Source organism: Oreochromis aureus, linkage group 2, assembly GCF_013358895.1.
Source record: "Oreochromis aureus strain Israel breed Guangdong linkage group 2, ZZ_aureus, whole genome shotgun sequence".
Lineage (NCBI taxonomy): Eukaryota > Metazoa > Chordata > Actinopteri > Cichliformes > Cichlidae > Oreochromis > Oreochromis aureus.
The window spans coordinates 23253915-23271081 of NC_052943.1; the positions used below are offsets into that span (position 1 = coordinate 23253915).

General features: G+C 38.3%; 1 long non-coding RNA gene across 1 annotated transcript; it reads left to right on the top strand.

Annotated features, from left to right (window-relative positions):
* Positions 1–6480: 6480 nt before the first annotated feature.
* Positions 6481–16188, top strand: LOC120441126. The gene is made up of 3 exons (XR_005613798.1): positions 6481–6515; positions 12812–12974; positions 16011–16188. It is a non-coding gene; the product is annotated as an uncharacterized LOC120441126 (long non-coding RNA).
* The last annotated feature ends 979 nt before the right edge of the window (positions 16189–17167 follow it).

Below are 17167 nucleotides of genomic sequence, written 5' to 3' on the forward strand. Positions count from 1 at the left end.
TCAGAGCAGCGTGAAGTAATCTATAGAGCTTTAGGTTTCTACAAACAATGAAATCCCAGTTGTAGCTTAATGTTTTTAATGCAACTTGATCTCTTTTATAATGAATCAGTAGTCGGTGTACTAAATGGCACAATGATGTCACAGCTTAGAATATAATCTATATCTTTCTGCCTCTGTGGACAGTAATGCAGCTCTCATATTGTAATGATGTGAATATGTGAGCAATGATGTGATTGAAATGAGATTCTAAAACTGAATTGTACTTTAAAGTGATTTTTTTTCATATATGTATGTGCTGTGAGCTGAACATTTCATGCTTAAAGATGCTCATAGATAATGGATCAGCAATCCCGGTCTATATCTGTCCACCTTGGGCAAATCCAAAACAAAAGTATCAGGCCTGGATCAAACTGGGATCTAGTCCTCATTATAAAATGGCTCACCACTTCAGTTTTTATTGAATTATTAAATGTAGCTCAGTAACATGTAGACAGTTCTATAAAAGCTACGTTTGCTTTTAATGTTAAAGTTTATCTTTATTAAAAACCTGGATTTTAGCTACAAGTTAAACACTATTACTAAACTCCTACAATTAAGAGTAATTCACTAAAACATCTCTCTTAAGAGAGCGACTTTATCAATCAAAGATGATATCTCATCAAATTGTAAATGGTTACGCATGGAAAAGAAAATTGAGTAATTAATATAGATCTTTGTAGTTTTATCTTAAGTTTCCGTCACCAAAACTCAAATGTAAAATTAGAATTCCAGGTTAATTTAATGAAATTTAATTTGAGTAAATGATAAACACAAAAATATAGATTTTCTATCAATCTAATCAAAATTGTCTACAGTCTATGATGGTGAAAGAGTGGCTCAATCCTCTTTAAAATTACTCCTTTTTTTAAGATAAACATCAATGTCCACACTGACACACATTCACATTTCTTAGTCCACTGATTTGAAAATTAAGGCTTTGTTCTTCATTTACCTGTTACCACGTGAGCTCCATTGATGATGGCTTTCTTTCTCTACTCACAAACGCTAAACCCAAGGTAAGCATGCTCACGGTTTGGTAGACTTACTCTGATTAGCTTTTCTCTGAGTTAATCAGTTCTTGGTTAATGATTAAACTTCTATTCCTTTTTATAAAATCTCAGTTATGATCAGTCATCAGCACATTCCAGATGAAGGAAGAAAACATTTACATGGCTTTACATAGAAATTTGTTAGGTACAAACACCAATCAGCAGAGAAAATCCAATTGTATGGAATACAGCTGCATGCAGTCTGCAAAAAATGAGGTCAGGAAAAAAGTTATAAAAATCAGGTTGTCATGTCACAAAAATAGTAAATATATATTGTTAACCCTCTGGGGTCGACGGAGCTCCGGCGAGTCAAAATCACATGACCAATTTAAGACGACACAGCGATAAGATGCAGCGACTGGGAGTCTCCATTTCAACTTGGGTCGAAAGTGCCGACTTCAAACTGTATACTAGTTTTTGAATTGTGTCGATGGGCCACGTAAAACCAGAGTTATGATTAAAAAAAATATACGCAATGTTTTTTTCTGAACAAGACAGTGGTGTTTACAGCGGGAAGAAGGTTAAAAACGGCGTTTTCTACGGACAGCGCTAGCAAACACGCTCCGCTTACGAGTGAAAAAAGAAAAAGAAAAAACACCCCTTCCCTATTGGTGTTAAAGTTTACCATGTCAGCCAATCAAAAAAATGACATGACAACATGTGGCACTTGGTTGTTTAGGGAGAAGGGGAAGTTTTAGCAGTGACACCCCTGATGGAAAGCAGGTGAGCGAAAGAAAGAGAGAGAGCGAGTTTTCATATGTGAGACATTAGTGACGTTTAGCGTGTTTGGAGGCTGTAGTTAGTGTGTTGTGTAGTTATTGTTTTGTATTGTGTGTCAGTTATACTGCTGAATGTCACATTTAGTCCAAAAAAGCCATAAAAGGCAGATTCCAGTGTAAACACTGTCTCCACATGGAAAACAGGACTGATGCATCTCCTGCTGTCAGACCTGCAGGGTTTAGTCCTGTGGTGTTCTCCTCTGTCTTATACTGAACACAAACTATTTTTTTGGAGTGGCACAAATAATTTGTGTGCCTTCTTATTTGATGCAGCACACCTGATTGTTCTGTAAATAGATTTAAATGATTATATAAAAAAACGCCTGAGGCCTTGGCTGCATTTTTAGGTAAATAGTACCATATAACTTTGTTGTTTGCAAAACTTGTGCATAATTTTCAGAAATGTACAATTTCTATTTGCATTTCAAGTTATGAAAATGATTCGTTAAACATGTTTGTGGGTTTTACAGTAAAAAATATAACTTTTTTCTACTCGGATTTTGAATTTTTTGTCTGAATTTAGATCAATTGTGCTAATATAGTATGCCAAAATGAAAAAATAACTCAAATTTCAGATATTTGAGGTTGTGCTGAAAATAATGATACCAAACAAGGCAAGAAAAACATATTTTAAAGGTGAAATATAGAGGTAAAATCAAAATTAGTCAAAAACGGCCAATTATACCCTGGACTGTATGAAGCTTTCCATCACAATTTCACTTAGCAATGTGAAAATCTCCACAAAATAAACAGAAGGCTATATACAGAATAAAACCTCTGTCCCTTTGTTGTCTAAACAACAAAGCATAATACCGGAATCTTTGTGAGCCTTTGAGCGCTATCAAATGTAATGTGGAAGTGGGAAGAACACCTTTTGAATGGGAAACTCAGTGAGCTGTCAACACGATATATAGGAAACAACATCAGCACTGCTGTTTTTCAAAATGTGTTGTATTGAATCCTGCTGTGCTTTGGTCGTTTAGACATCAATAACAGTCATTCTCATCATATCATTCAAAGGCCCCAATACTCCACATATGGATTAGCATTTTGACTGAATCAAAATTTTATTTAGAGTTCCAGCTTCAGTTACCTATCCAAGTCAAACCTAGTCATTCAGTGTAAACAACATTTAGTGGCAAGAATAACAATGAAAATAATAATAGTATTAAAAACACACACACACACACACACACACACACACACACACACACACACACACATTGGGAAATGGAAAGAATGGAAATGCCATGATCAAAACATTCTGATTTATTATGGTTAGAAAATCCATCCATCCCTTTGCTTATCCTTTTCAGGGTGTGGGCACTGGAGCCTATCCCAGCTGTCTTAGGGCGAGAGGCAGGGTACACGCTGGACAGGTCGCCAGTCTGTCACCGGGCTAGCACATAGACACAGACAACCATTCGCCCTCACATTCACACCTATGGACAATTTAGTGTTCCCGATTAACCTATTCCCTCTAACTGGATGTCTTTGGACTGTGGGAGGAAGCCAGAGAACCCACACAAAGATGGGGGAGAACATGCAAACTCCGCACAGAAAGACCCTGGCCTAATGGTGGAATTGAACTCAGGACCTTCTTGTGAGGCAACAGTGCTAACCGCTGTGCCACCGCGCTGCCTGGATTAGAAAATCATGACCTAAATTAAACTATAAGGGGTATCATTTAATACAGAGGCAATGTCCATTGTGCCAAAATGACCTAAAATGAGATAATTTCTCATTCCTGCCTGGGGCTCTGAGGAAGAGCTGCTTTCTTGATATTGCCTTTACTGTGATCCATCTATGTAAAATTCTCCTAGCCATCTGACAGAAGCTCTTGTTAAAATGAAATTGTTTTTTTGAACAGTTCCATTCAAATGTGGTTTCCAGTACTGATGTAGTTTCTTGATTCAGTGACTACGAGCTCAGGGTGATCCCCGATGACTGAATCCAGGTAATTCTCTTGGGTCTGTCAAGAACAAAGATATCAAATTTGTTGATTCTGGAATAACCTGTTGACCCTGGTTCTTACATACAGAGAATGGGAAACAGCACTCAAGTACTACTGCTACTACTACTAAATCATTCTCATATTTTTATACAGTGTATATGCCTATGCTAATATGCATTGCCCTTGTTCATATTATATATTTGGTTTTTTTAGAGATTGTACAACTATCTTTCCTTGTAATTAAATTCATAATATGCACAACATTGATTTTTTGCAATTACTGATGTGACCGGGTCTGGTTTCTGCTCAGCTGCAAGAGTAAAGGTGGACCAGAACAGTTCAGCGAAAGGCAACTTTTTCTTTTAAGTTAATGAAACACCACATATAATGTTGTAGAATCGCCAGGTGGTTGGGGTTGATGCAGGGCTGCAGAGTGCATGACTCTAACACCGGAGACTGGGTTTGTATTCAGAATCGGTTTTGTGGTAAGAGATTTTTTTTCTATGTGAAGCCAGACCATGAACTTTCCCTTAGTGCTGTTAGTATGAAAAAGGCTGGAGTCACTATTGAACAATATTCCAAAATGAGATTTTTTGTGTCAAGATATACACACTGTATTCATAATTTATTTTTTTAAATGTATATAAATTAACTTTATATTTTTTGTTGCAATTAGTTATGCGTTTTATGTGATCATAATTTGTATGAGTACAGCTGAGTTATTGAGTGAAGATAAAGTTTCTTTTGACCTTTGACCAAAATAAATTAGGTTTTGCCCACAGATTCGCCTGAGATCTGCTCTTTTTGTAGACTAGTGTTTGGCATTTATGCTTCAGTTAACGGGTCACGGTGAAAAGAGACAGACATAATAGAAATGACAGATGACACAGGTCCCCTGGATGAGACAGGTTCTCACTGAGATAGATGACATTTGACTGGAATATTCTACCCAAACATTATGATTTTGTATTTCACATTTTTTATTTCACAGTATCAGACATTGCTAGTCTGCTCATCAGCTGCTGATAAGATGGATAAAATGGAAATATGACATCTTTAGTACAGATTCCCACAAAGTGTAGCACGGCATATAAGATGCAACATGAGTTTAAAGTACTTTGGGTTTGAACAAATGTGTATTTGTGACATGGATTTTTAAATTGAAACCCACTCTTCAATCTGTGTTTGCTGAAGTAATAAATAATCAAATCACAGAATTGGTGAAACTGAGGTCAGATAGTGTTTAATAAATCACATCTGTGAACAATCGAACTGTGTTAAGTTAAATTCTGGTGTCTTAGATTTTAATTTTCAGCTTAGTTAAAACTTGTGATTGTTTTTATGAAGAATTTTTTCCAGGTCTAATAAAATGCAGCCAGAGCAGAAGCTCAAAAACTGCAATTTCTTGACTGGAGGCTGAAGAGAGCAAGGGGCAGCATCTATAGCTGTAAAACAAAGCCCCGACAGACTCCCGTGTTAAAATGACAATGACATTTACAACCTAGCCCCCCAAAAAGCATTGCATCTACTGATAGTTTCCTGTCAGCAACTGTGAGTGGGTTTTTAGAACTCATTCACCTGGATAAGGGTGTTTGGCCATGGCTACACTGATAAACAGGTGACCCAACAGCTGCTAGGGCTCGTCTCCACTGTTTCCCTAAATCACTGAACTGGACCTTTTCACTATGTTTGTCCAGTTGGTATTTTTTGGAGAACTGTCTGTTATCTGGAATGTAATATTATGGCTTGCTCTGTGGAGCATCCTAGAAGTTTGTGCTTCAAAGTAAATTTCTACTTTTTTATTAGTCCATTCTTAACTTGGCAGAACCTGATTGCAATAACTGGTTTGAAAGAAAAAAGAATACTTTTGGGCCTCTTGAAGTCTTTGGGAAAACAGCTTTCTATCTTGATCTCACTAAACACTTTCTCAATCGTTTTGAGTCATATTAAATTTTAAAAAATCTTTTTGTAAATCTAGGTTATCCAGGTCATTCATTGGCTAATAACTGTTACGGCCTCTGGCCTCAGGTGGCCCCACCTTCCTCTATGGAAATCAAAGTGTTCCAGGACTCACGGGGGATTGGCTGGCCAGGGACCTATGCCCGCCCAACTTCATGCAGATCAGAGTGTGCCAGACCACTCACACCATTGGCAGTGTTGGGGAGTAACGGAATACATGTACCGCCGTTACGTATTCAGAATACAAAATATGAGTAACTGTATTCCGTTACAGTTACCGTTTAAAAAGGTGGTATTCAGAATACAGTTACTTTGTTGAAATAAATGGAATACACAGCGGTACTTCCCTGTTTCATATTGTCGCGGGTCAGGACTGTTTGGGTTTGTTTGACAGCTACGTTCTGTTGTTCCAGGCGGCAGCGTTACGGTTGCCATGGTTACAGGGTGACGCTCTCTCTCTGCGTGTTTCCTGGGTGAGAGAGCGCTTTTTTGTTGTTGTTGTTGTGCTAAGCTAAAAGGCAGAATGCTACAGGCATGGCCCTAAAGCATGTAGCCTGATGGGCAGTGTAGTCCGTGCTGCAGGGAGAATGGACTACCATACCCGTTATGTGTCTGTGAGCGAGGGAGGGAGAGAAAGGAAAAGTCCGAGCTGTCACGGAGCAAAAACGGGAGCTGGAAGCATGTAAATATAATAATAACCACAGCAGCCAAGAAGAGTGCCTGACGAGCCCAGCTGTAAGTAAGCTATTAAGACTCAACTGTACACTGTGTTCGTGTTTTCCTCCGGAAAAAATAAGTTCCGTTGGAGAAGCCTTTCAACGCCTCTCTCTGTCTCCCGCCTCCCTACCCGCAAGCAAAGTTGACCCAGACAACAAAGTAAAGCTATTTTTCGGCTACCAGCCCGACACGAACCCGACATATTAGCCAGAGGTCTCTTTACTACGTTTCGAGCCATGGGACCTTCAGTAACAGTAATAAATCACAGCAATAGGACATTCATGTAGTTGTAAACAGCATGATAATATATTAAGTATTCCAAAGTATTCAGAATACGTTACTCTCATTGAGTAACGTAACGGAATACGTTACAGAATACATTTTGGGGCATGTATTCAGTATTCTGTAGTGGAATACATTTTAAAAGTAACCTTCCCAACACTGACCATTGGCTGCTGCAGGAGCCTTGAATACGACACACCAATGACACAGCTGCCTGCAATTACCTGGGAGTATAAAAGGCTGAGGAGCCTTCATTTGTGGGGGACTTGTTGATTTGAATAGACTCCCCCGCCCGCCCGCCCGCCCGCCCTCCCTCCCTCCTTCCCTACTGCCCTACTGCCCTACTGCCCTACTGCCCTACTGCCCTATTGCCCTATTGAACCTTTGTTTTTGAGTAGCCACCTGTGAGATGTTTAGGTGATTGTCATTAGATGATTAGTGTTATTTGAATATATGAGTTGTTTGTTATGTTCGTTTAAAGCACCCTATTGCCTAGTGAGTTGTTTCACTAACGGTTTTCAGTTGTGTTAATAAACCTTATGTTTTTCTTTTTATCTATCCCCCTGGTCTCTGGGCTCGTTTATGGTACATCCACTGTCGCCTAGCAGAGCCGGGTCGTAACAATAACTTGTACGTCTCAAGTCAGTGAGCGTGCAGTTTTACAGTTAGACCCAGTGGCTTGCCTCTTCCAATAAAGATGGTAACAGTGGAAATGCTCAACATGTGGCTTTCAAATGTGACTTCAGAAACCAGTTGGTGATGTCATGATAGCTACATCCATTTTTATACTTTCTACACCTCTTAACGAAGGTAGCTAGTGTTAGCTGATATATTAGCACTCCATCCATTTATCCATATAAGGTGACTTCTGGTTCATCAAAATGTGAAGTGAAAAACAAATGGGCAACTTCCATCTTTTATATTTTTTGTGGAAGCCAACCAGTGTTTTTTTTTCTATTACCTATATCTAATATCTAAATTTGTTTGAAGATCTGAAACATTTAAGTTGACGAACATGCAGAGAAAATAGGAAATCGGGAAGGGTGCAAACACTTTTTCCCACTGCTGTACATTTGCAAATTTATGTACCTCTGGCTTACAATGGCCTCCAACACCCTCCAGCACTCTCTGATCAATGCTTGCCGGGCTTAACTTCTAGAAGAGAAGAATACAGCTTAATTTCCTTAAGATGGAGAATTTAGTCATGATATGTGGCAGTTGGTAGCTCGCAGTGAACAAAAAGCTTTTAGGGTGCATTTAACTAAAGAAAAATTGCACTCCTCCTGGACACCGAGGCATGTAATTGAAGGAGACTTTTGTCAAAACTTGAACATTATTTTTCAAGCTCCATGTTTTAAGCAAAGAGCTTTAGGTTGAAAAGAAATTTGTCACAATGCTGTTATGCTCGTAAATGGGATTATCACACAGAGAGAATCCTATCCCTTTGGTGTTGTAAATCTTGGATAGGCTACACAGAACCGAAGTAAAATGCTTTGTCAGATTGTTAAAGCGCTTCCGTTTCCACACACAGTTTGTAGAGTATGTGATTACACAGCAAAGATCTCTTAACCAGGTATATAATACTTTATTAAAATGAAAATGCATTTTGGGTAACAGTAACATATTGTCTTTGTTTGTTTTTTTGTTGTTGTTTTTTTTTGTTTGTTTGTTTGTTTTTTATATATGTTGACTTTTATTGATAAAACTTACCCAACTGGCCGTACTTTTCTGTATCCTGGGAATATTGTACCATGAAAAACAAACAGAATTTGCCACAAAAAAGATGAAAACCACAAGTTTGCAACCAGAAAAAGGTGAAACTGGCTACCTCTTTGAAGGTCAATAAATCTACTTGCCTGCACTGCTAATGTGCCATAATCAAATCACTATATCATATTTAATCTACATGAGAAAAAAAAAGTTACACAAAATGTAACTTTTTTTTTTCCTTTTTCCCAGCACAGTGTAATAACTTTAGTATTGTTGTCACCATGAAGTTGCCAGAGAACTACTTGTGGCTGTGTTGTTTTGCAGTACACAGCAAGTACTTGCTGTGTACTGATCTTACAGAACACAACAAAGCAAGAAAATTCACACTTTCTTAAAATATCAATTTATTTTTTGAATGCAAAACATTATCTTTGTCTTTATGTTGTGCATTCATTTTAGTGTTTTTCTCTTTTATGGTCTTATCATTGTGGCAGTGACATTATGCAGCCAAATGGAGCAAAGCTGTTCAGAGCAAATTGTCATCACTCATTGACAAAATACAACATTATAATTAGAGGGCAAAACCTGTTCCTGCTGCTTCATGTCACACAAAAGGGAGTTTAGAAATGCAAAAGCCATTGTATGATCTGTAAGAATTAGATGCAGCGCTGGCTTTCATATCTTATTTGCTCTAGCCAAGAATATTCTGACATCAAAGTGCATTTTTTCTCATTTTCTATCCTGCATGTTATTCCATATTAAATGAATTTGGAATATGAAATGAGATCAAGCTGCTATTGAGAAATCCTAGGTTTATGAAAAATTATAAAATGTCACAGTGTGTGTCAGGATTAAAACAGATTTACCTTTTTTAGGGATTTGAAAAGTGGGTGAATCCTTGCTGATATCACAGCAACTTGTACATTCACTAGTCTACTTTATTTACCATTACTTTGTTAGTCCTGCATTTGACCTTTAGGTGTTGAAACAATGTTCCTTTGTATTAAGGACTCCAAAGCATGCAAACACAATATTCCCCACACCATTACGCCACCACCAGGAAACATTTTTATAAACATCTTGTAGTTTCCTTTTCCTAGCTGGCAGAAGTTACTCCTGGTCCTCTGCTACTGCAGCCCATCTGTTTTGAGGTTTGAGAGATGCTCTTCTGCCTTGCATTTAACAAGTGGTCATTTGAATGATGTGATTAGTGAATAAAATACTTGTGTTGTGAACAATGAACCTAATAATGAAACCAGGTAGCGTATATTCCTTATATAATTACTGAACTTATAAAACTCAGAGCAAAATACACTGGTTTGGATCAGTTTATATAGTAGCCCGATAAGGGAAGAGTCAGTTTGAAGCTTACAGCCTAAGTAAATGAATAGATAAACAACTCTGTGGGAGAGGCAATTCAATACATAGTCATCAGGTGATATTTGAATAAATAATCTACCAAAAGTGACTGTTGGGTGTTAGTGAGAGAAATCGTAGGCTGTAGGCAGGATCAAGTAATAAGATGAAGCAAGAAACTGAATAGTGACAGCTGGTGGGCAAGGGTGTCATACTAGGCCTGAAATAAAAGAAGAGGTTTGGGTGCATACCTGGCATTAATCAGGTGGACAAGAGGAGGAGGAAGTTGTGATTTCCATCCAGAAAAAAGCATGCCTACCCTTGGATTAGGTTCACAGCAAAATTAATATTTAATGGAAAGTTTAATCATACTTGCCACAACATATATACTTAATAGTTTCTCTGAGCGTTATTATGTTAATGCCTGTTTTAGCATAGATTTTCTACCACTTCCTTCACATCTGTCATCCTGTCAAATGGATTACTGTCCAGAGTTACATGTGGCAAAAATGAGCTCAGGAATACAGCTCTAGATCTTGATTTTAAATGCATGTTATTAGATAGATAAGATAATTTTCTGAAAAATACAGCTAAATTAAAAGGACTGAGTGCTGTGTTATACAGTCAGCTGTCAATACATACAGAGAAAAGTGGGACATGGTAGGAAATGAAGTCTCCTCTCATCATAAAAACTTCAGAAAAGCTTTTCTTGCTAACTCTAACCTGCAAAACGATTGCAATACTGAGATGCTGATCTCAGAACAGTGAAAACCAGCATATTAGTCTCCCAATAAAGACCAGAGAGCTTGACAAACTCAAGCCATAAAGATAGACACTACAGATTCCGAGCAGAGTCAATCCAGCTTCCAGCAACAATAAGTTAAAGAATACAAGCAAACAGGCTAGAAATTTAATGACAGAGCAGTGTTCAAGGTGAACAGTGAGATTATATTCACTTTGATACACTAAGTTGATTTAATTCATTTCAGTTCAATATAGCCCCAAATCACAACAAGGTTCCTTAAGGTGCTCTATACTGTAAGGTAAAAACCCTACAATAATACAAAGGACGCAAACCCAACAATATTATGACCCCGTATGAGTAAGATCTTTGGTAACAGTGGAAAGAAAAAACTCCCAGGAAGGAAGAAACCTCCAGCAGAAGCAGGCTCAGGGCTGAATGTCTTAATGATTGGTAGGATGATGTGGTACTGAGGATGACTTAGTCATAAACTTTTCTCTGATTTGTAGGATTTAAAGAGTAAGCTTGAATGGCAGCAGGGAAAATGAATTGATTAAACTCTTTTTTATTTATTTATTTTTTTGGCCTCTACTGGGAAGGGAGTCCTGAAATGTGAACTTGTGAAATTCATTTGGCATGCAGGGCAAGTTTTCTTCTGCGCAGTGTAAAAAAAACATCACAGCAGGCTTCCAAATGGTCTTTTTTTGTAGGTCATCCTTGGACAAATTTCAAAAAGGGGGTGTTTAGAAAAGTAATGTAATCACTGCTCTTTTATTTACAGTCCTATTTTGCAGTAAATTACCTGCCTGAATATTTTGTCTTCCCATTTAATATTCCCTATATTATGGCATTCATTATATTACACCACATTTAGTATGCTCTTATATGGTATTTCATTTTACCCACATAGAGCTTAAAGCTTTGTTGTTGTTCATTCATTTCAAAAAAAAAAAAAAAACAGCCATCCTTTCAAGTACCCTGTGACTTCAAGCTGTTGTTAAATCTGCCAGAGAGTATCTCAGTGGAAAGAGCTACTGGGTGCCCAGAGTTCCACTGAAACTGTTATGGTTATACTTCCCTTCCATCACTGCATGCTCACTGTGTTAATTTCTCAGATAGGACCAAACCCCAGTACTCCACCGAGCTCCTGCAGAGATTCTTAACCAAGGACACATTTGAAATTAGCTCCCTGGAGTTGGTAGTGCTTTATGTTTAAAACTGGAGTTCTGTGAAACTATATAAACTCACATATCTTTCCACAATGCATGAATACAGTAGATGCACAATGCATTAATTTATTTACTTATCTGATCTAGTGAGAACCTCTATAGTACATAATCAGTGAACATGGAAATGGATACTGTTCAGAAATGTAAAAAAAAAAAAACAACACAATGATTCAGTGATGTTTAACTATATTTTCACAGTTTATGATCATGCTGCTTGACCCTGTGAAACAATTTATTCAGATTCTTTTTGTTGTACTAAAGCCTAGAGTGGTGTGAAGTAATGAAGTATTTGTACTTTATTACTTCCCACCTCTGCAAACATACCAAAATTTGGAAATCAGGAAGGGGACAAACACTTTTTCACACAACTGTATTTGACAATAGATTTGGACACTGCACAAATATAAGAAAAAAAAAGAAAGATTTTTTTTTTTTTTTTTACTGCCAGATTCTTTAGTTAACACTGAAATAAAAAACATCAAGGACAGAAAGAGAAACATGCCATTACAGGATGGCAAAATGAAGTCTTTTATGTAAGCTTATGTAAAAAAATCAAGACCATGTCTTTTTCTCATTCTGGAATGCTGTGAAAATCTGAAATAAACTTGGGTATAAACAACCAGGTTCCCTTTATCCATCTTATTTTCCTTTGCAAAGGGTTCAAATAACTGTACCCGCAGCATTTTTGACAAAGAGGGATAGCAAGCCTATAATATTTGTACAGACAAGTTACCTATCTCCCCTGTTCATAGACTACATCCAAAACATTGTGGATAGTTTGTACATCAACATGTGGTATACGTGAAAGATTGCGTAGAGAGAGAATATGACGTTATAAAGTCTTCAATAAGGTCAGCTTGACACCGAGCAGAAAGATTTAAAATTACATCACTTCCCTCTCTTTTCATCACTCACTGAATACAGAAGTATTCACAATTATAACTGGTGATAATAAAACCACATATTAACTTTCATGCCTGGTTTTGTTTACACAGATAAGACGATTAATCCCTTAGTTTTGCCATCGTGTACGGAAGCAATTCAGTTCATCACCCCTTACTGCTCTGTTGCCCAGTGTTGGCCAGTGACTGGAGTTCAGGAGCACAAGCAGAGCTCAATCAGCACTCCTCCTTTCACCACTGAAGCAAAAAAGCAAAGGTGAGACTTTTTTGGCTACCCTGGTGTTTTGGTGCAGCAGACAACTTTCATTGTTCCCACCTGTCTTGATGTTTGCCAGAATAAGTTGATGTTTATACAGAGTTGGGGACAACTTCCTTTACCTGTCTGTGAATTTGGGATAAAACAGAAACCAAAGTTTTGCAGTATCTCAAAATGTCACTTTCACAGTGGTCGGTGTGAGGTCAGCAGATCCCACCCCAGTCTCTTGGAACCTCCCAAACAGGATTTAATAAGCACTGAAAGATCAGGATGAGAAGAGCACACTTAAATTAGAAAAGAGTAAAGAGTCTATATCTGAATTCGTCCTTAGTGAGTGTAAAATATTTCAGCTTTAGTATAGTGATGTTTGCTATGCCAAGCAGGACTATATTGTATCTGACATGTAAAAAGGCCAAAACCTCCCCATCTGTTACTGTTAACCATTGAGAGTAATATGGGAGGACCAGATTTGATACATCAAACATTTTAAACTGTGTCGATGATAGCTGCACGTTTATGTTTGACCAGAAGAAGCGTGTGATAGTGAAGCATTCATTCCTGAATTTGTCCTTGTAGGTCTGTTTGTCAAAGTCACTGTCTACTCCCACGGAGATATGTGAGGTGCATTACAAAGAGCCAGACCACATGCACTGTGTGTGCGTGTGTGTGTGTGTGAGAGAGAGAGAGAGAGAGAGTCAGAATTATTATAGTACTCTATTTTCTAATTGTCTTTTATTTTGTTTTAACTTTTTGATTTAAATTCAGTTATTTAGCTTAGAGAAAGGGTTGCTTGTTCTTAGTTTTTATTATCAGAAAATCTTTAGTTTTAATTAATAATGTATTTTTTTATTATTATTTTGCACTAAGGGCATGTGCCACAGGAAAACTCAATACAACTATTACAAGAGAATACACTTATGATGGCTAAAATGTCTTAGGCTCAAACCTTTCAGATTTAACCACTTTGAGAGATTGAAATTAAAATGTTAACAAAACAGCACACTAGATAAAACCTCAATGAACTTATGTGGCGACAGGTGAAGAGCAAAAATCCATGCATAGAGTTCACTTTTCCCTGAGTCATCATTGCAGATAAGTGGTACAGTAAAGTTTTCTTTCATCCTGACACCTCAGAATGAACATACATGCCACTGAAAAGCGAAAGAGTTGGAAATTCTCAGTTTATCATCGGCTTGTGTCACAAGTGTGAGAACAGGATATTTACTATCCTGTGTGTGTGCTCTGGGTGTAATACTGTCAACTTCAAGCATCAGCTGTGTCAGAGTAGCTAGACTTTTCTCTCGTGCCTTTCCCCGTCTTCAATCAGCTTCACCATGCTTGTCATCAGGAATGTTGTTCCCTGTTGAGGCAGTCTCCAGCCCAGTGTCCCTTCTGAAAGCACTTGAAACAGATTTTCAGGTCATATCGTCCTGTTCTGGAGCCACCTCTTTCTCTGGCAGGAGCTTGATACATGGTTGAAGTCAGGGGTTTTGGCACAGATGCTGTAGCTTGGATAGACTGGTACATCATTAGGGCTGCCATGTGGAGCTCTCTGTCAGTTTTCCCCTTAAACTTCCTTTGTTTTCTATTCTCTATATGAATGGCATGGTGTCTGACCCTACATAGCATCCCTGTACGCCTCATTGTCACCATCAGCGCGATGTTGTCTGGTGATGTCTTTTGTAGGATATTTACCAGATATTTTCGCCCAGTCAGGAGTCATGGCGTCTTCAATTTTAGCCAAGTTCAAAACATTAGTAGTAGCTGGAGAGGCAGCTGGAGGGTCCCCACACTGTCTTTTGTGGTGGGTTATGTGTAGCAAACTCTGATGTGGAAGTGGTTTTCCTTCCCAGTGAGTCAGCTTGTTGATGGTGGTTGGCTGTGGTCAGTAATGAATCATTGGAAGAGTCTGCTGGCATCGTGCTCTGTCCATCTTTGTTTTATGATGGCAGTGGAGGTCAGGGTCAAGTAGGAGGCATTGCAGGGGCACAGTCAAGGCCATGATTCACTGTATCAAACTGAGGAGAGATACAGAAAAGATTTTCTCTAAGGAGATTCCTTATTTAATCACTGTCCTTTTCCCCTGGGCCCTTTCATTAGTTTCGGTTTTTAGCCCTAAGTTCTGCATTACATGTCTACACATCTAATGCCTTCAGGTGATTTTCTGACTTTGTTAATTTTTATTTTCTGATCTGTTTTTTCCTCACAACTACATTAGCTGTCTTATGCTGAATGTTCCCCCTTGTGGAAACTCAAAATGTTTTACCCAAGTATGCATTACACTGATAGCTCTGTCACCATATTTTTCCCTCTTATAACCCAGATTTGGACACATGAATCCACCTTTTCTTTGGGATTTTCTTCACCAGACCTGTTTCCATGCTCACAAATCTATTTCTGGTAAATGGTAAATGGCCTGTATTTGTATAGCGCTTTACTAGTCCCTAAGGACCCCAAAGTGCTTTACGCAACCAGTCATCCACCCATTCACACACACATTCACACACTGGTGATGGCAAGCTACATTGTAGCCACAGCCTCAGCCACAGCCATTTCTATCTATTTGCTAAGCTAATCACTACTTTTGACACTATTGTCACTCTAATACAGACGGCTGGAAATGCACTTTTCCAGGGTGATCAGTCACTGTCCACCATCAGACACTAAGCTTGTTGCAGAAATCAGAAATAACTTGTGGCATGCACAACCAGGTTTTCTTTCATTGACCTTTGCACAGGGGTCAAGCAACAGTACAGCAACATGGGAGCAACCTGCATGCATTCTGACAACAGAGAGGGATTGTAAGCCTAGAATATTTATACAGACAAGTTATCTATCTACCATGGTCACAGAACACATTCAGAACATTGTGTGCAAAATATAGCTTGTACTCCAATATATGTTATATTTGAGAGCTTACATGAAGACAGAATATGACAATATTGAACCTTTCGTTAAGTAATGTCAGCTTGAGACTGAGAAGAGCAGAATTTTTTCCACCACATGAATTAACATTTTGTAATCTCTTTTTTCAAGGAATGAGTCCCTTTGTGACTGCAGCCCACAAAAATGGCACCATACTGTATATGCCAAAAATTAATTGGGATAAGAAGATTGAGCCTTGTACAGCATAACAACCCTGAAGGCAGCAGTTACAATCCCAAAACAACTTTTCCATTTGTAATCTGGATAAAACAACAGGAGAATTAAATAAACGGCCTTTTTGACAGTGTGAGTGCAAATGTCTTCTATTTCCTTTCCAACTAGCACTCTTCCTTAGCCAAAATGTGCACATACCAGTGTGTCTTCAAATAGTGCCTCTTCTCCATTGAGATGCTGGCTAACTGCTACTGGAGTTGGGTCTCTTGTTTTTTGCCATTATAGTTGTTTTCTCTCCCAATTTACAGAGTAATTCACTCTGTATGTGCATAAAGCTTCTAGTATGATTACATTTTTGATAGTTTAGATCCTGCAACCAACTGCATTCTTGTAAGTGGGATCAGCAGACCTATATCACCTAATTCTTCTTGGATGTTTCAGGAAATGTGCAGAGAAAAAGCTCCATGTCTGTGCTTTCCTTATTGTAATGAATTGTGTACACTAGGTTGGACAAGCTTTTGACTCAAAGTTTTACACGGCTTGGAGTTTACAGGGATCCAATACATTCAGATACTCCTACAATAAGGGATAACAACATCGGGCTATTGATTGTTCTCTTTTCTGTCTGGGAGGGTCTCTTTTGATGTTTCGACAAAGACCAATTTAGTGTTACATCAAATTTTTAAGTGATTCTGATGCATATGTGACCATTCTCTTGCCAGTCTGTCATTGTAGGCACATATTTATATCCCAGTGGGTGTCCAAAAATGAAAGAAAATAGTGATCCGTTTGTGAGCATTTTCTTAATACCACAATTTTAAGGCTTCTGTCATCTTAAATGTGCATCATACAGTCCAGTAAAGCAAAACAGTAGGTAAGTATTCTGTTAGGTTTAGCACCAGTGTGCAGCCACGTCTGTGTGTGGCTACTCTGCCCTTCTTTATTGGATGGTAATCTTGGAAAGCACTACAGTGAGGGAAACTGATACCTTCAACCTGAGTCATTCCTGCTCTGTATGTGTTAAGTGTTGCCTTTCGATTGCCATCTCTGTGACTGAGCACTGAGAGCCTCATTTCAACGTGAGGACTCCTGTG